This window comes from Macrobrachium nipponense, chromosome 20 (genome assembly GCF_015104395.2).
Source record: "Macrobrachium nipponense isolate FS-2020 chromosome 20, ASM1510439v2, whole genome shotgun sequence".
Lineage (NCBI taxonomy): Eukaryota > Metazoa > Arthropoda > Malacostraca > Decapoda > Palaemonidae > Macrobrachium > Macrobrachium nipponense.
The window spans coordinates 37,819,928-37,840,298 of NC_061089.1; the positions used below are offsets into that span (position 1 = coordinate 37,819,928).

At 39.6% G+C, this 20,371-nt stretch overlaps 1 protein-coding gene across 2 annotated transcripts in view; it reads right to left on the bottom strand.

Annotated features, from left to right (window-relative positions):
* The window catches only part of LOC135224874 (MICAL-like protein 1), a 226,454-nt gene extending 211,874 nt beyond the window's left edge, over positions 1-14,580 (bottom strand). Inside the window, exon 1 of one of the 2 annotated variants that reach the window (XM_064264226.1) lies at positions 14,425-14,580. The gene's annotated coding sequence lies outside the window, so the exon portion shown is untranslated. The remainder of the gene's footprint in view (positions 1-14,424) is intronic. The other variant, XM_064264219.1, reaches the window with a different exon arrangement.
* Positions 14,581-20,371: the final 5,791 nt, after the last annotated feature.

Here is a 20,371-nt window from a genome sequence, read left to right on the forward strand (position 1 = left end):
TCTCCTCCTCTTCCGGTCCAACGAAGTTAGTTAAATTTCTAATAGCAAAAGAATGAGGCCAAGGTTGGGAAGGATTCTCGCTTTTAGCAAAAAAATCCAGAGAGAGGGAATACACTGCATCTCCCCCAAAAAAGCCAACTCTTTTGTTGAAAGCATAAAGCTCACTGGCTCCCTTTGCTGTCGCCAGCACCAAAATGAAAATAGTCTTCATCATTAGATCCCTCAACGAGAAAGAACGAAGCAGTTTGAAATGTGGACCAGACAACCACTTCAGTACTGCATCCTGATTTCAAGAGAAAGAGGATTCTTTCCTCAATTTGGAAATATTAAAGGACTTCACAAGATCTGAGAGGCCTTGATTATTAGAAACATCCAGGTCTCTATGACAATTCAGAGTTGGTGAGCGCACCCGTGTGTGTGTGTTTTTTTTATCCTCAATATTATTCTTAATCGTTTAGGAACAAGACTAACCCAAGATATCTTGTGATCAGTGTTCAAAAAAATTTTTGGACTTAACCGAGATATCTCGTAAAAACTTAAATGCTAATATGTATATAGGACTATTACAATGTCTCATGACCAACAGTGTTATTTTAGGGCTTATTCGAAATATCTTGTGCTATACTGAGTTATCAAGAATTAAGTTTTTTTTTTTTTTTGCAAAAAGACTACTCATAAATAGTATCACTTCAATGGTCATCCTGGTTGTTTGTGAGTTTCTTTGCTTCTTTTTGCCTGCTTATAGGTAAATTTGGTTGTTTTATTTGTCATCTTAGACTGGTTATATGTTATACTATTGATTTATCATGCTGATGTGTTGTAAGCTAATCCCGTGACAATTTTCTGATACATCAAGTAACAGGCAATCTTGGAGGTTCGTACATTTGTTTTATATCTTCTTTTCGCCTGTTTTTAGCTAAGTTTGGTTGTTTTATTAGATAAGTTTGGTTGCTTTATGTTATATTATTGATTTATTATGTATTTAATATGTTGATATATTGATATTGTGTCTTTTGTTTCTCTTGACCGCTTTGTGATCTGTCAAGTATAATTTTTTCTTTTATGCCAAGTACGCACCATTGCTAGCTCTCCAGTGGTGACTTTGAGAATGTGTTTGTTTTATTTCTTCTTTTCTGTTCAAAATTACTAAAACTAAGCATACAAGATATCTTTGTGATAGATCAAATATAATTTGTACCAGGTTACTCATAAAGGACCATAAAAAAAAGGTCTCAAATTGAGTTTATAAAAATCACTATTTTACATAAAATAATCATAATTTTATGTTGAAATTAAGGAGTAGCCTATAGTTTCTGAACTTACATTTTCAGTTGATTAAATAAAATAACTGGAATCTTTTTGACACTATGTTAATTACCAAAAAAATAGGTCCTTTACAATATTAATACCTATATAGACCAAGTTAAAATCTATCTCACTGTTACTTTCTCTAAGTTTTCTGGTTCATCCCGCAGGCCTGGTACTAGGCCTGAACACAGTATGTATTCATGTGAGTTAGGCTGGTAGGCTATTTGGCTACAGTAGCAATTTAACTATGATTCATTTATACCTATGTGGAAATTTAAAAATTTCATAATTCAACCAAAGAAAAATATGGGCTATGCTTTGGCTCATACCTAGGTACCTATAGGAAGGTAACTAGGGTAAAACACCGCTGTGCAGCCAGGCAGCCACCTGTGTGGCAGCACTGCCATTTTCCCAAAAAATAACTTTAGCACTACCAGTAAGTTAAGTTAGAGGTCAGTCACAAACCAACCACCATGGAAGCAACACCTCAAAACCTCTACTTTCCTCTTGAAGTAAGTGTTTTCTCCCAAGTAAGAAATTAAGGCCATAATTTCCTATTAAACAGAAGTTAATGAAGTCTAGCCATGTACAGTGTTAACTTACCTCCATGATGCTTTCGAAATTTTTACTTAAACACCTAACATACAGAAGATTGATGCCATCTCAATGTTTGCGGAGTCACTTGTGTAAACAAACTTCCCATTTCCTGTGCTAAATCCACACACCACTTCTACCCATAGACGCTGGGAAACTTTCTTCACAACAATCTTAAACTACGATGGTGTTTATGCTTGCAGCCGGGGTAAACATGGCAATTGTTCGGGAAGAGGAAGAAGAGTACACTACATAACATTTAAATACTTAACATTTAAATACTTAAACACCAGAATAACATTATGAATTGCATAAATTTCTTACGCATTCATGATACGTAATTTTGAAAATATTCGTTGTTGTAAAATTAACCAGATTCCTGACACAAATTTCATCGGTTTTGCTGTGAACATTAGCTACACGTTCGTGTTTCCCTATTTTTTTCATCACTGTTACCAATTGGTTTTTGTTTACCTTCCAGACTTAGGATATGACTTACACAAACCTGTGGAAATAAGTGAATTAATTTAGTGTATCTATTTGTAATACATATATATACAAATATTAGAGCAATTTTATTATTATTACATTACTATGACATCTAGAATTCAAGGAAACAGTTTGTAAAGGCATCAGCGTATGTATCAAGTTCCACTAAATTGGCAAAGATGACTTGCCATTCCTAGCACACATTAAAGGTTAAGTTTGTTTCAACTGTACAATTATTAAAACTTAAAAATGTTATTGTTATAATACAATTAAGTTTGTTCATACTTACCTGGCAGATATATATATAGCTGTATTTTCTGACGTCCGACAGAATTTCAAAACTCGCGGCACACGCAGTGGGAGGCCAGGTGGTAGTACCCATTCCCGCCGCTGGGAGGCGGATATCAGGAACCATTCCCATTTTCTATTCATATTTTATTCATGACCCTTGTCTCCTGAGGGGAGGAGGGTGGGCACTCTAATTATATATATCTGCCAGGTAAGTATGAACAAACTTAATTGTATTATAACAATAACATTTTGTTCATGAAACTTACCTGTCAGATATATTTATAGCTGAATCCCACCTTCGGATGGTGGGAAGAGACAGAATAGGATTTTTTAGGAAACTTAAATTAGCAAATGATGCACTTCTTGGTTCCTTACCTGTTAGCAAAGTAGACTCTGTGATTACTGTCACTTAAGCCTGCTTCTGCTTTTATCAGAGTTGCCAGCCAGGTGTAGACCTGTAGAGCTGGAGCACTCTGCATGCTCTGTCAACGGGGACATGACCTCAACGTGACAAGACCATCGAGCCAAACATATGGGAGTAACACAGCAACCGACCACCACCTGACCAAACTCCCAACCACCCCTCTGACAGTTAAACTAAAGAATGGGAGATTTCCACAGAAGATCTCACTCCATCAACCAAAAGCACAACAATAAAACTAACCTAAACTAGCTAAGGGATAGGAAGAGAGCTACCTTCAGCCCCCAAAACTGTGTCTGCCGAAATGTATGGCCCCAAAGAACTACAGTTCTCGTAAATCGTTCTCACATCCCGGAGGTAATGTGAGGCGAATACGGAATTGCTCCTCCAAAAGGTGCTATCAAGGATATCTTTGATAGACATATTCCTTTGGAAGGCAAGAGAAGTAGCTACACCTCTAACTTCGTGAGCTTTCACTTTAAAGAGGCTCAAATCAGTCTTCTGGCAAGATGAATGAGCCCCTCTTTAATGACGTCCCTCAAAAAGAAAGCCACAGCATTCTTTGACATGGCAAATCTTGGTCTTTTCACCGAGCACCAGAGATTACCTGAGGGACCTCTTATCTCTTTAGTTCTATGAACATAGAACTTGAGAGCCCTGACAGGGCACAGGGCTCTCTCTGGTTCTTGACCCACGAGACCCGACATACCTTTGATCTCAAAGCTCTTGGGCCAAGGATTAGACGGGTTCTCATTTTTTGCCAAGAAAGTCGGGCTCAACGAGCAGACAGCGTTGTCCCCCTTGAAGCCCACTAGGCTACTGAACGCTTGGATTTCACTAACTCTCTTCGCCGTCGCCAGAGAAGTTAGGAAAAGCGCTTTCTTCGTCAAGTCCCGTAGAGAAGCTTCGTGGAGAGGCTCAAAGGGACTTTAACATTAGATGTTTCAGAACCACATCGAGATTCCATGAGGGTGGTCTTGCCTGTGGAATCTTGGAGGGTTTCGAACGACCTTAGAGATCGTGTAGATCCTTGTTGTCGGAGAGGTCCAGTCTCTGTGTCGAAAAACGGACCGACAACATACTCCTATAACCCTTAATTGTAGGGACTGCCAATTTCTGCACATTTCTTAAATAGAGCAAGAAATCTGCTATCTGGTTCACAGAGGTCGTGGAAGAGGAAATTCCTTCCTTTTTGCACCATGCCCTGAAGGAGGCCCACTTAGATTGGTAGACAGCTCTTGAAGAGGCTCTGCTAGCATTAGCGATTGCTCTCGCAGCTGCTTTCGAAAAGCCTCTCGCTCTGGCCAACTTTTCGATAGTCTGAACGCAGTCAGAGCCAGAGCGGAGAGGTTTTGGTAATACCTTTTGAAGTGAGGCTGTTTGAGTAGATCTCTCCTCCAGGGCAACGTTCTTGGGTAGTCCACAAGGAAAGTCATGACCTCTGTGAACCACTCTCTTGCTGGCCACATCGGGGCAATCATAGTCAACCTTGTCCCTTCTGAAGCTGCGAACTTCCTCATGACTTCCCCCATGATCTTGAATGGGGGAAAGGCATGAAGATCTAGGTCTGTCCAGCTCCAGAGCAACGCATCCACCGCAATTGCTCCTGGATCCAGGACCGGGGAGCAATACAGAGGAAGCCTCTTCGTCCTCGACGTAGCGAACAGGTCGACTAGAAGACGTCCCCACAGTCTCAATAATTGCTGACAGACTTCCTGGTGCAAGGTCCACTCTGTTGGCAGAATTTGATGATTTCGACGACTGAGAAGGTCCGCCCTGACATTCTGAACCCCTGCCACGAATCTCGTCAGGATCTTGATCTGCCTTACGTCTGCCCATAGCAGAACTTCCCTTGCAAGGAGAAAAAGGGATCGGGAGTGAGTTCCTCCCTGATTCTTCAGATATGCAAGGGCTGTGGTACTGTCCGAGTTGACTTGAATGACCTTGCCTGACACTTTGTCTTCGAAGAACTGCAGCGACAGGAAGATCGCTGCCAGTTCCTTTACATTGATGTGCCAGGCTACCTGTTCCCCTCTCCAGGAGCCTGACACTCCCCCTTTTGGAGGGTACCAAGTTGGGAAATGGGGGCCCCTGGAGCGCCGTAGTGGGCGATTGTTCCTCCCCCAACCTAGGTAAATTTGCTCCCCAACCGGAAATGGAAGCGTCTGAGAACAACACTAGGTCGGGGCTCAGAAGATTTAGGGATAGCCCTCTCGCAAACTTCTGAGGGTCGAGCCACCCATCTTAAGTGCTTTCACTGTGTTTGAGATCCTTAGGATCGCATTCAGGTCCTCCTTGGCTTTCCATTCTTCCGCAAGGAAAAATTGAAGAGGCCTGAGGTGCAGTCTTCCCAAAGAGACAAACTTTTCCAGCGAGGAAATGGTGCCCAGCAGACTCATCCATTCCCTCGCCGAGCAAGCTTCTCTCCCTAGGAAGGCTGAGACTTTCTCTAAGCCTAGCTGCTGACGTTCCTGGGATGGAAACGCCCGAAAAGCCACTGAATCCATATGAATCCCCAGATACACGATGGACTGTGTCGGGGTCAGATGCGACTTTCGGAGTTGACTAAAAGGCCCAGGGACTTTGCTAGGGCTAACGTTGATTGAAGGTCCTCCAGACATTTTCTTCTCGACGACGCTCTGATCAGCCAATCGTCGAGGTAGAGGGATATCCTGATCCCTGAAGAATGGAGCCACCTCGCTACATTCCTCATTATAACTGTAAAAACCATCGGGGCCAAGCTGAGACCGAAACAAAGGGCTCTGAATTGCCAAACCCTGTTGCCTAAGACGAATCTCAGGTACTTCCTTGAAAGGAGGGTGGACGGGGACGTGAAAGTACGCGTCCTGCAGGTCCAGAGACACCATCCAGTCGCCAGGTCTCAAGGCTCCTAGCACGACTGAGGCGTCTCCATTTTGAACTTGTTTTTCTCCACAAAAAGATTGAGCATGCTCACATCCAGGACTGGGCGCCAACCCGACGACTGCTTCGGCACCAGGAAAATCCTGTTGTAGAAGCCCGGTGACCCCAGGTCCACGACTTGCTCCCACCGCTCTTTTTTTTCGACCATCTGGTCTAAAAGATCGAAAAGGATACTTTTCTTCTCTCCCTGATAAGTCGGAGAGAGGTCTCTGGGGAGTTGATGTTAAAGGAGGAGGATGTAAAAAGGGGATCTTGTACCCTTGCTCTACGATCTTGAGAGTCCAAGGGTCCGCCCCTCTCTGCCTCCATGCCTCCGCAAAGAACTTCAGCCTGGCCCCCGACTGGCGTCTGAAGGACGAGATCTTCATTTGGTAGATTTTGGCTTAAATGAAGCTCTTCCTCTCGAAAAACCTCTCCTCGAGGAGCTGCTCTCGAGGGGGTGCCCCGCGAAAGGTTTGACTTCTTCGGGGGTCTCACGAACGAAGATGTAGAAGGAACTGCTGGGCGCCTTGAAGACTGTGCCAAGAGGTCCTGGGTCGCCTTCTCCTGCAAACTAGTCACAAGATCTTTCACCATAGCCTGGGGGAAGAGATGGTCCGAAAGAGGCGAAAAGAGCAATTCCGCTTTCTGAGCGAGAAACCGACTTAGCGGTAAAATTACATAGAAGAGCTCTTTCTTCAGGAAAGCTGTTCCAAAATGAGAAACCAGCTCTTCCGAACCATCCCTGACGGCCTTGTCCATACACGACAACACGCTGGACAGCTCCCCCAGACTGAGAGAATCAGGGCTTCTAGACTGAAGGTCCAAAACTCCCAAGCACCAGTCTAAGAAATTGAAGACACCCAACGTGCGCAGCAGTCCTTTCAAGTGGTGGTCCGTCTCCACAGGAGTCCAGGACACCTTTGCAGATGATAAGAGGGACCTCCTCTGAGCGTCTACTAAACTGGAGAAGTCCCCAAGAGCGGACGAAGGAACCTTCACCCCCACGTCCTCCTTGGTTTCATACCAAATGCCTCCTTTCCCGGAGAGTCTAGAGGGAGGAAGGGCGAACGTGGTCTTGCCCTGGTCCTGCCTTCGAGACATAAAATCTTGGAGCTTCTTGAAAGCCCTCTTGGTTGAAAGCGACGTCTTTCATCTCGACAAACTCAGGAGTCTTGACTGACTTAGAAGACGAAAGTTGAGAGGGAGAAGACCTAGGGGCTGCCGGGCTGAAACTTATCCCCGAAGGACGAACCGTAACAAGCCAGCACAAGAACCTATAGTCTGAGACCACAGCCGAAGCTACAGGAGGTTCCTCTTCGACTGAACTCGCTGGACTAACTATGTTCCCCACCCTTCTTCTCTAAGAGGAACTGGAGAACGTCCATCCGGAGAGGGCGTACGTCCAGCAGGCTTAGGTCTAAACAAAGACTTCCGCTGATTGGAAGTTACCGCTTCTCAGGCACGGACTCGCCCTTACGACGATCCTTTGAGGGACGGACATCTTGTGAACGTAGAGCGTCCTTTGAAACAACGGAACTGTCTTACTATTAGACACGTCCCTACGAGAGGAAGCACGAGCTTCCTGACGAGAGGCGCCAAAAGCGTCCTGCTTAGCCAGGCAAGCGTCCTGCTGAGCGTCCTCAAAAGCGTCCTGCCTCGTCCGAAAAGCGTCCTGCTTCTAACGGAGAGCATCCTGCCGAGCGTCCTCAAAAGCGTCCTGCTTCTTGTAGCAAGTGTCCTGTCGATAGCGCAAAGCGTCCTGCTGAGCGTAAGATCTACTCGGAGAACGAACGGTGACGATCCGGCCAGGAGGAGAGAGAGACGAACGAGACGAGAGAGAAGGAGACTGCTTCGTCCTCTTGACGGGCAGCCTGACGTCCTTTCTCCGCTTAGGCTCGACTGCTGCTGGGCGAGTCCTTTGAGCCATGAGAGACGAAATCTGGTCCTGAGGGACAAAAAGGATTTTCTTCGTAGATGACGAAGAAGAAGGGGCAGGACTGACCCTGCGAGAAGGCGAGGGCTGAGGGGAACGCCTCCTTCCTTCTCGCAGGTACAGCTACCTGCATCTCAGGGGAACACGCCTGTGCGCGCAACCCAGCGTCCTCGTCGGTTGAGACTCTACCTCTCTTCTGAGGAGGAAAAGCGTCATACGCGTCCTCTGAAGAAAGCGGTGATATAGAACGTGAAGTGTCCCTCAAAACGAAAAGTCCTTTTCGGCGGACGAGAGTCTCTCCGAGCGCTCCACCCCTTGCGCGGGGAGGACGCTTCGGAGGACGAAAAGCAATCCTTCAGGACGCGCGCGCCGTGCGCGCTCCTTGGCAGCCTGGGACTTAGCAACAAGGCCTGCCGAAGGGACGCCAGAATCGGTGGGGAGCCCCCGTAACCCTCTTGCGGCTTTTCGACATACCCACTCCCTGAGTCCTGGGAGTCCGATAGAGGTCTAGGCCTAGAGGCATTATGGGGCTGATCTGACGCCCCCTCCACAACACTAGGGGCACGATCACAAACTTTCACAGGGCCAGTTTCTAAGGCCAACACTTTAGATTCAAGAGCGCGAATAGACTCGAGAATCAGAGAAAGGGCATTACCTTCTCCAGACACAGCAATAGGGCCCGAAGGCAACAACACAGGATTAGGTTGAACAAAATCTACCGGTGTTAGAGGAGGAGAAATATTACATTCCTTACCTATTGTAGAACTGCTCTTGGAGGAAGACCTCCTGACTCTATCACGCTCCAATTTACGCGATAAGGTCTCATACATCTTCCATTTATCATCTGACAAATCCCTGCATTGCATTGCAACCGATCATCACCAAGCAAACATGCCCCCTGCATTCCATACAAACTGTGTGAGGATCAACTGAAGGTTTAAGAAGCCTCACCTTACATTCACTCCTCACACACACTCTGAAACTCCCTGTACTTGATCCCGACATCATGTACACAGAAAAGCCAATCCAAAATAAAAAACCAATCCACTATTACGCGTGCCAATCCAACAATCCAGAGTTGATACCAAAAGTCAATCCAGATAATTTAAAGCGAGATAATCCAAAAATCCTAGACGGAGGTACTGCAAACAGTTGTTTCCAGCACCGGCGACAGAAAAAAAAAAAATATGAATAGAAAATGGGAATGGTTCCTGATATCCGCCTCCCAGCGGCGGGAACGGGTACTACCACCTGGCCGCCCACTGCGTGTGCCGCGAGTTTTGAAATTCTGTCGGACGTCAGAAAATACAGCTATATATATATCTGACAGGTAAGTTTCATGAACAAAACAAATGATTTCACCCATACAATTATTAAAAATTAAAAAAAGTCAAAATAGTAATATAAACTTAAATAAATGAAAAGTGCTGGCAAAAAAGTCAAATATTTTTTATAAACAATTCACTAAACCGTTGTCTGCTCGACTCGTGGATTCTGGCTGCCAGACGTACAAGGCTGAAAAATTATTCTTGCCATGGGTTTGCAGTAAACAAATTCTCACGTATTTTAAGTGAAATTTGGAGTGAATTAAGAATGAAATGTGTATAATTACAATTAAATAAGCACTGTGGAGTTTCAGTTGTGATGGCAGTAAGGATAAAACCACCGATTACAAGGAAAAATGCATTTCAATTCAAACCATGTCCCCGGGAATAAGACGTCTCATACTTTCACTAATATAGGCAACAAAATGTTGTTTTATTGTGCTGCTTGAATGATTACAACTACAATCTTAAGTAATATCAATAAACATTACATCTACTATATACGCAAATATTGTCCAAATAAGTGCTGGGAAGGCTGGGAAGGACGTGGCCGCGATTGCAGAACCGAATTGCACTCACAACCATACCATGCCATATTGGATTTAAAAAACTGCCTTGAACACATATTTTATGAGGACTTCACATGCTTATTTTACTCCGTATGGCGGTTTCATATAGCTATTTAATTTTGTTGATGAAACTTCAATACGTATTTTGAATGGTAGGTATGCTGGTATAAATATTGAATTGTACTGTTGTTTCACCAATCAAATATAGAGCGAAAAAGTAGCCGATTTTTCTGATCAAATGGCCGCACAGCGATGTTTTACCCTACTTAGTCGATTCACTTAAGGTGAATTCTTGTGCCTACGAGACATTTGTTTGGCAGCCTCTGATTGGCTGGTACCAGGAGGTAGGCCGCTCGCTCAGTCTCATTATTTTCATCTGCAGCTTAGAAAACAAGCAATATGTTTATATTTCTTCAATCATCTCACACTTTGCTCAAGATAGGAAAGTTTTGGTCATACCAAAGGATTCGGTATTAATTGTACAACTAAATAATCTTTTCCTGAAACCAATAAGATAAAACACAAAGGAATTACAAAGAGTAAAAGTGAAGAGGAAACATTTCATTCTTTATACCTGTTTTTATTTATCATTGGATTTTTAATCATTCTTGTCATCAAGATAAAATAAAACTTGTGTTTTCATACAATACAATCTCCCTGAATATGCTGGTGCCTTCAGATTTTAGATGTGTGTAATCTGTGAAGAGAAAATGAAGAATATGTCTTATTATGTTGCATCCGTACTTGACTCAGCCTAAAAGGAAGTCAGTCTTCCTTAATTCTTTGTTGTTTATTACTTCACTGAGATTATTATTTCATATCACTCAAATATTTAAGTCTCTGATATCTCTTGCGTTTGAAAATATATTCATATAATAAAATTAAAAACAATATTCTGAAACAACCTGATTAAAGCTTAGGCTGAGTTGAAGAGTGCGAATTCTGTTCACAGAGTTCAACTTCTCTGCTGGACTGAATTCCCTGCTTTCCGCCTAGATCTCGGCTGACGTTACCAGATGCATCCATCTGATTATTATTATTTTTCTTATCAGATATATATCCACACATACTGTATGATATTAGATTGAAAATGTTTGGCAGTCATGATGGGAATTCTGTGTACTTAATTACAAAAAATGTAATGATATAACATGGTAAATATTGTCGAAATTGCAACCTCTTATATTGCTAATTGGCAACTCAAATCTCTCACTGAGAGGACCAATGCAACGAAGCCTTGCAGATCTCATTCTCTCGGCAATACCGTCAAACTTGAATCATTTACGTATGGAACATAGTAATAAGACATATTCTTCATTTTCTCTTCACATGCTACACGCATCCAAAATCTGAAAGCACCATCGTATTCAGGGTGATCTTATTGTACGAAAATACAAGTTTTATTTCATCTTGATCGCGTTAATGATGCAAAATCCGATGATAAGTAAAAACAGGTATAAAGAATCAAATACTTCTCTCTTCACTTTTACTCGTTGTAATTCCTTTGTGTTTTATCTTATTGATTTCAGAAAAAGATGACTTCGCTAGTTGTACAATTAATACCGAATCCTATGGTATGACCAAAAATTTCCTATCTTGAACAAAGCGTGAGATTAGGTATTGAAGAAATATAAATATACCTATTGCTAGTTTTCTAAGCCACAGACGAAAATAATGAGACACTGAGAGAGCAGCCTACCTACCAATACCAGCCAATCAGAAGCCACCAAACAATCACGGATGATCCACCATCATCACGCTGGCCGGGTCTTATTCATTCGATATTTAATTGGTGAAACAAGAATACAATTACAACTCTAATCTTACCATTTAAAAGATTGAAGTTTCGTCAACATAAAGTGATATATGAAAGCCCCATACGAACTAAAATAAGCATGTGACGCTCTTCATAAAATATATTTTCAAGGCAGTTTTGAAATCCAATATGGGGGCGATCGTGTGGCAGGACGGGTCTGGTCACGGATGGACGCAATCTTTCCCAGCCTTCCCAGCACTCAACTGAACAATGTTAGCGTATAAATGTAACATTTATTGATCTTACTCAAGATTGCAGTTGTAATCAGCACAATAAAACAACATTTTGTTACCTATATTAGTGAAAGTATGAAACTTGTTATTCCCGGGGTCATGGTTTGAACTGAATTCATTTTTACCTTGTAATCAGTGGTTTTACCATTACTACCATCACAACTGAAACTCCACAGTGCTTATTTGATTGTTATTATACACATTTTGGTCTTAATTCTCTCCACATTGCACTTGAACCACGTTGCTGTTCCTGGTTCCTAAGCGCTCACTCCACACACACAGTTATGAGCAGCAGACAACGACGCTGCAAAGTTTTATTCCCTTAATTGTTTACTTTACTCATCATTTAGTTCAACTTTACTTTTATTTCAAAATGTTTATTTAATTCATGTCTATTACCCCTTTTTTGCAACTCAATTACCCCGAAAAATTACAGATATTTCTGAAGTAGATAAAATCCAATGTTTCTAACCTGGTCGTACACCTGGCTGCCGAAAACCATAGCGGAACAGACTATGGATAAGTGGATTATAATGTTTTTTTTTCTAGCACTTTTCACTGATTTAAGTCTATATTAGTATTTTCATTTTTTTAAATAACTGTGTATGCCAGAAATAAATGTAACCTTTAATGTTCGCATGCTAAGAATGGCAAAATCATCGTTGCCACATTATGGGAGCTTCACACATACGTCGATGCATTATTATAATCTGTTTCCATGAATTCTAGTTGTCATATTAATGCAATAATGATAAAATTGCTTTAATATTTATGTATACTATATACTTTCAATACATAGGCTAATTTCACCCATTTCCACGTTTTGTGTAGGTTTTATACCCAGTTTGGAGGGTGAACACATACCAATTGGCAACAGAGAGAGAGAGAGAGAAAGGAAGGCGAAGGAAGGAAGAAGGACAGGGGTGGCAGTGGAGGGGAGGGGGTAGAGGGTAGGTGGAGCTTTTTACGCGTGTTCGTATCCATTTCTGGATAATGGAGTTTTTGTCTCTTGGTACAAGGACAAGTGTCGTTATTCTTTACGATTAGTGATTCACGATACCCTTATAAATTATGGCACTGGGTGTAATGCACTACTATAGCAAAATCTCGTTCTGATACGAGTGTTCATTACAGAAATATTGCCAAAAAACGTGCTTGCACTGTCTCTGAAACCCATAGTAGGTACGCTGCTTAGTTGTCAATCAAGGTTTTTGTAATCAAGTATTTTTTACAAGCTAGCTATTGTATAAATTTGTATTTTTCTCAATCAAAATAGCTATATGCCCCTCAATGCTAACTTTCTTCTTTTAACGACTTTCTGGTCATTGCAAATTCGGCCCCATTAATTTCTTATGGTGCGAAAACAGACGGTGGCCCAGGGACCGAAAGCGATTGCGTCACACTACAGCGGTAATCCGGCAGTAAAACATCTTATATCCAAAAAGTAAATAATAAAGATATATATGCACATTACGATTATAACAATTACATGAATAGCTGATAACAATCTGCATGAATAACTGGTTAAATGTTCTGCAAAAAAGTTGAGTATAGCAATTCATCTACAATAGGTACGAGAGTCAAGATGTCGTGACGTCATAATACAGGACTTAAAAGAACGTACTAATTCCGAAAAATAATTACTTAAATTTGAGTCAGAATAGAGTTACTTTTACAATAACGATTATTTTCAAATTAATCATCATAAATATGTAAAATATTGATGTTTTACTAATTATTTAAATAATTATCTAGTGCACGCTTCGTTGTCTTCTTCTACCAAAACGGTTGTTTACTTAAAAACGTCGTGGCCAGTGACCGTGTTCCGACTGTTGTGATGAAAGTGCCCCAGCATTTATGGGTACATGTGGTGTGCGGATTTATCACAGGAAATGGGAAGTTTGTTGACACAAGCGATTCCACAAACATCGAGATGGCATCAATCTTCTAAGATATTTAAGCGTAAGTAAAAATTTCGAAAGCGTTTTGGTGAGATTTGCACTGCGTTGGACACCCTTTTCACTACCCTCTCTTTAAAGCTTTAAATTTGGCCTTAATTTCTAACTTTGGAGACAATACTTACTTCGGAAGGAGAGTAGAGGTCTTTAGCTCCGTCTCTCACCAACAACAAGTCGCGACTGATGCCCATCTCCGGTGTCAGGATGCGTTATAAGTACTTTTTCGTAGGGTGTCCAGCCGTGATCGTCGTTGAATTGAGCCATGCCATGCGGTTGTTTACCCTACTACCTAGGTAAACCCGGCCAGCTGTAGGTTAAACTTTTTTATTAACGAGAAATAAGCTACTAGTACTACTATACAAGGAGTTCAACAGCATCCATGAAAATACAAAATAAGTTTTTTTAATGTAACAGTATATAATATTGATTCATACCCAATCTCGATTTCAATGCAGCATCCTAGCCTGTTCTCTTGACCAGGAGAAAACAGCCTACTAGGACCAAAGTTTTGAGAAGTTTGAATATGCTAAGCTTCCGCGATAACACTGGAGGCGTACCACATATGTTTGCAGCGCTTACATACCTTTTCTTTTGGCGTTGATATCTTACATGCCCCATGCCTTCAAAAGTCTATCCATCGTATGTTAAAATACGTCTTATACTGCCAAAGAATCACACGCTAATCGCTAATGTCAACTAACTCAGCTGTACACAAACAATGACGTCATTTGTGCTGCTTCTTCGAATCTTTCTTCCGCTCAAAACTCGTCACAAATCTCTCTCTCTCTCTCTCTCTCTCTCTCTCTCTCTCTCTCTCTCTCTCTCTCATGTTTTTCTTGAAATACACCATAAGCATAAAGCAGCACAAAGCTAGCTTGGTAATTGTATAAAAGGAATTACAACACTATACTTGAATACTTCATACCTGGTGTTGAAATTAATTCGAGATTGAGTGAACGAAAAAAAGGTACGAGTTTCATTTGGTAAAGGGATAAATCACTTATCAAAACATAACTGAAGGAAGTAGACAACACAAAATATCTTAACTAGGAAATGGGCAATGCTATAGATACCGCTACTTCATGATAAAAACACTTTAAATGTCTTGTCCACAAAAATCGAACTATAGTGACCGTCAACAGTTGGATTAATATGAAAAGGTTGACATTAAAACAGGATTTAAACGGACTATCAATAAAGACCAAAGAAACCTACAGTAAGTTCAGTATTACAATAGTAAGTCGTACTCAACTCACGTCGCTCAGACACAAATTCATTTGTCATGTGCACAAAAATATACAGACATCCTGGTAACTATGCTACGTGCTCCATTTCAATTGTCAGATCTTCACTGCCGGAACGCTCAAAGAATAAGAAATATTTTTCTTGAATGACTTGATATTCTTAGTTCTAATATCAAGTGGAAGCACATTGTACAATCATGGGAATGCATATTTGAAGGCTCTAAAACCAACATGCAAAGTGCACCTTAGCTCAAATATCTGAAACCATATCTGACTAATCTTGCTGTTTCTCTGAGTAGCATGTGACAATAAATATAGCAGAGGCCACAGTAATGTACCGGCACTTTAATGTTCATTCAATAAATTGTTTAGGTACAACGATAACGATAAAAGCGAGTTACAAAGTAAATTTAAAGACAAAAATATTGCATTAGTTAAATTCGAGGAAACGAGTTAAACCCAGTATAAAAGGTAGTGACCAGCCTACGGAGATGTTATTCAAATACAAGCTTAAAAATCAATTTAACAAGAAAGCAGTCAAGTTGGTATAGTCATTGCTTGCATTTATTAAGTCACTATGCTGTGTTATTAAAGCAGATGCAATTACTTTTCTCCGAGTTATATTGTTATAACGTCAAAGAAACTTATCCCTAAAGAAATCAGTTCTATGATTAAAGAAATTGTGCATTCGACATTTGTCCTGTTCTCACGCTATGTCTGTGCCGTTTGACTCTGTTTCGAAGTTCTTTGCCAGATTGTCTATATAAAACCATTTGTAATTCATGCAAGGAACTTTTCAAATGCAGTCATGCGAAACTCAAGGAGTACTCCTAATCATTATATTTTTCAGTGTATGGTACAATTTAAATATGACATTGATGTTAAAATTCTTACAAAGATCTTGGAACTCAATATAAGAATTAAACAGCTTAGATATAGTGTGAGAACAAGACAGATGTCGAATGCATTGTTTTTACACATTAACAACTTTAATCATAGTATTGATTGGGATAGGGCTAAGTTCTTTCATATTGTAAGAATACAATTCAGAGAAACGTAATTGCCTCTGTTTTAATGAAATATCACAGTGCCTTAGTATATGTAAGCTAAGGAATGTATAAACATGACGCCTTTGTTTTTAAAGATTTTTAAGGCTGTGCGTGTATAGTCCCTGGTTTTTTTACTTAACTAATTCCTTCTCTCTAACTGTTATTCCATTTTTTATGTTTACTTTGTAGCTCACTTTTATTGATTGCTATTTTGAACAGAAAAGAGATCGGCAAATTCTTATTTTATTTTATTCCTGCGGCCTTTTCTCTATTTGCAGACGATCGTGTGTAGATTCCATCTGTTGACTGTATTTTCTGCACCATGACTGTCAAATATTTTGACACCCAATCTTGAAAGCACGATGAGTCATTGCACATTTTAAACATAAATCTTTCTTTGATACGGAATAAATTAAACTTTCCCCGCACACACACACACACACACACACACACACACACACACACACACATATATATATATATATATATATATATATATATATATATATATATATATTTATATATATATGTATATATATATATATATATATATAGTAGATCTCTACTTACTTCTCTGCAGATGACGCATTTGGCCGTGTACGTACTACTTGCATATGAAAGAGGTTTTTAAGAAATACTGGCCTGCAATAGTACTCATCAGAAGACTATTCCACATTAGCAGCATTTCTTATTCCACATCAGTAGCAGATTCTGCTACTGATGTGGAACAGTCTTCTGATGATTAATGCAATGAAAGCCAATATTTCTTACAATCGCAAGCAGATGGAGGTAGCCGTACACGACCGAATCCGTCATCTGCATAGAAGTATTTTCTTCACATGTCGCAGAAAGTTTAATTTATTCCTTATCAAAGAAAGACTTTATATATATATATATATATATATATATATATAGAGAGAGAGAGATGAGAGAGAGAGAGAGAGAGAGGAGAGAGAGAGAGAGGAGACGAGAGAGAGAGAGAGAGAGAGAGAGAGGTTTATGTATATATATATATATATATTATATATATATATTATATATATATATATATATATATATACATACATACTACGATGATGAAGGCAAAAGCCGAACATACGGACATCAAGTGCCGATGGAAAACCATCCGGGCGAAAGTTACAGGATAGGAGGCAGATTGTCCAGACCTGAACTTATCAATTACTCTGCAATTACTCTGCAATCTGCAAAACGCAGATTTATACTTTAAAAAATCAAAATAGTTGCTACAGTCCAGCATGGAGTGGATATTGCGACTCTGGAATCAATTTCCATAAGAGCAATCGTTGCATTAATTCAGTTTTATGTTGTGATTTTTTATGGGGTGGTGGTAAAAAATATGCCATTGCAGCCTTGAAAATGTAGTGGATTATTGCGTGTATATAATATATATATATATATATATATATATATATATATATATATATATGTATATATATATATATATATATGTATATATATATATATAATATATATATATATATATATATATATATATACATGAAAATAACGGGAGGGGGCACATCGACTTTCAGCTTTTATTCCAAAGTCATCTTAAGGGTACTGAACAGCTTTAAGGAAATAGCTTACACAAGAAAGAATTATGGGGTCACAAATAACAATAAAACACGTCAACAAGCTACTTAAGTACGTAAAAAAAAGGTCAGAACAAAAACAAACCTAGTAGAAATATGCAATGACTACAATTCATAATACAAGTTTATCTGTTTGTTAACTTGTTTTATTTTATAATCAATGAGAAAAGCTTATCAACAATTCGTTCATCTTAAAAAGACCATCGCTCAAGTTCATGTTATCAAAAGAACTAATGAGCTAACCTTCAACTAACAACCTGTCATGTATTGAAGAACTTTTAAAACAATTGATTTAGCTGAATTCCAGTCTATAGGGTGTTCAAAGTCTCTTACGCGACAAAAGATGGCACTTGAGTTATTTGCAACCCGTACATTATATTTACGCCGTGTGACTCCCTTGCTTCCCTCACTAGATTTTCTAATATAAGGTCAATTACAAGCTGAGCAATTCATTTTGTAAATACACCCCTCCCTCCTATTGACATTACTGGTTTATTACAAAACTGTGAATTCTTGATAGTTGAATTATTACAAAAACAACATTCATTTTTCAGAAAGTACCTCTGGGACTCCGTGCCATCGTCAACATGGCTGCAACCAACCGAATGCCCAACAAGTTCATTAATAAACTGCTGAAGTCAACTTGGACACAAGAAAATTTCCATGAAATAAGCCCAGGGCATTTGCCCGCCCCGTAGCGTAGGATCGATTCTAAGTCTCTTTGGTGAATGGAGGGTGGAACTGTTTCATTAGTCAAACACTTACTGTCAATAAATAACAGCAGATATATTTCTTTATTGCTTTAACTGACTATATGTCGTCATATCAGCTTTAAAAAGTTCGGTATTGTTTTGAGACGCGTACTTGCTAAATTGATAGACTAATTACATAAATTAATGGTGTTGATCCGCGGAATTTATCTCATTTTCCAGTTTTATTTGCCAGTGAATTTAACTATTTGAAAATCTTCTTTTGACAAGTTTTTTTTTTTTTTATAAAACTCGAACATTATTCTGTAATAAATATATAACACACTTCATGAATGTTGTAAAAAAAAAAAAAAAAAAAAGGCATGAACAAAACAACGAAGTTTCCCCTTCTACTCTAAACAACTGCGCGAAGTTTGCCATAGGAGAAAACTTACTAAGATTTTTTTTAACGGAGACTTAAGAAAGTGTATTGACTGCGCTTCAATTTGGCCAAAAACTGTTACTCTCATCTCTGAGATAATTACAACGTACGCAGTTTCAGGAGTTATAGTGGAAGTGAGGTGTGAGTGTTGATCGCGAATGAAATACAAAAGGTAAAAGCTGCTGAGAAGAATTGTTTATGAGTATGCGGAGCTAGGAAAGATGCAAGGTTGGAAAAATGGGTAATCACTATGCGAAATATGTGGTTTTGGTCCCAAGACATTAATGGAGTATGATAGGTCGGTGAAAATTAGTAATGAATATAACTGAGCGGAAAAAAACAGAACTGACCAAATGGTCTGCAAAAGGTGTTTGATATGAGGGGTATTAATATATAGCAACAAGAAACTATTTGTAAGATTGAGGTAAATGGCTGTGTGCATAAGGAGGACGACACACTATTCATTAACCCATTAACTGACACTCTGAAACTTTCTACACGAGTGATTCATCTTTGTTAAGCATTTGCGGGAAGACTGGTATCCACCGTGTATCATGGGATATTATATATATATATATATATATATATATATATATATATATATATATATATATATATATATATATATATATATTATTGTGGCTCAGTCTGGTTAAACAGAAAAGAAAGAAAAGAGAAAGCTCCTTTTTCTTACTCTCTCTTTCTCTCTCCAACCATCACTGTTTTTTTCCCTCTTTCTTCTCACTAATACCAACTCTCAGTCTCTTTCACTCACTTTTTCCATCTTTCTCCTACCTCATACCCCCTCTACTCTCTCTCCTCCTCCCAAACACTCGCTCTTCTCTGTCTTTCTCTCTCTCTCTCTAACACTCCCCGTCTTTTTTCCTCTTTCTTCTCCCTAACACCTCGTCTACTCTCTCTCACTTCCTCTCCCTCTCATTCTCTCTCTTTCAACCCCCTTCTCAAACTCCACCCTCTTTATCTCATTGATGTTTACCCTATAGTATTCTTTTTCAAATGATAAGTCATATGCAGAAATTATCTATGATAAATTCGTAAAGTAACTAAGTCTACGGGGATAACCAGCACCGTTTCACGAGCAGAACCAACTCCGTTTCAGGGAATCTCTTTTCACTCCCACCCCCTTCGGAGGGAGGAGGTAGGATGAAACCCCTTTATAAAAACACATGCGTATTCGAATGCAATGTTGTGTCAAAATTTCAAAGCAATCAGTGAAGAACTTTCGGAGATTTAAGATTTTGAACAAACAAACATTTACATTTATATATATATATATATATATATATATATATAATATTACACATATATTATATATTATGTATATATAGTTTATATATATATCTATATATATATATATATATATATATATATTAATATATAAAGGGGTATAAGCCATGAAGGAAAAATAAACAACGGAGTTTCTGCAAGATCTTTCAACGTTCAACGTCCTTTACTTAGCAGATAAACTGACT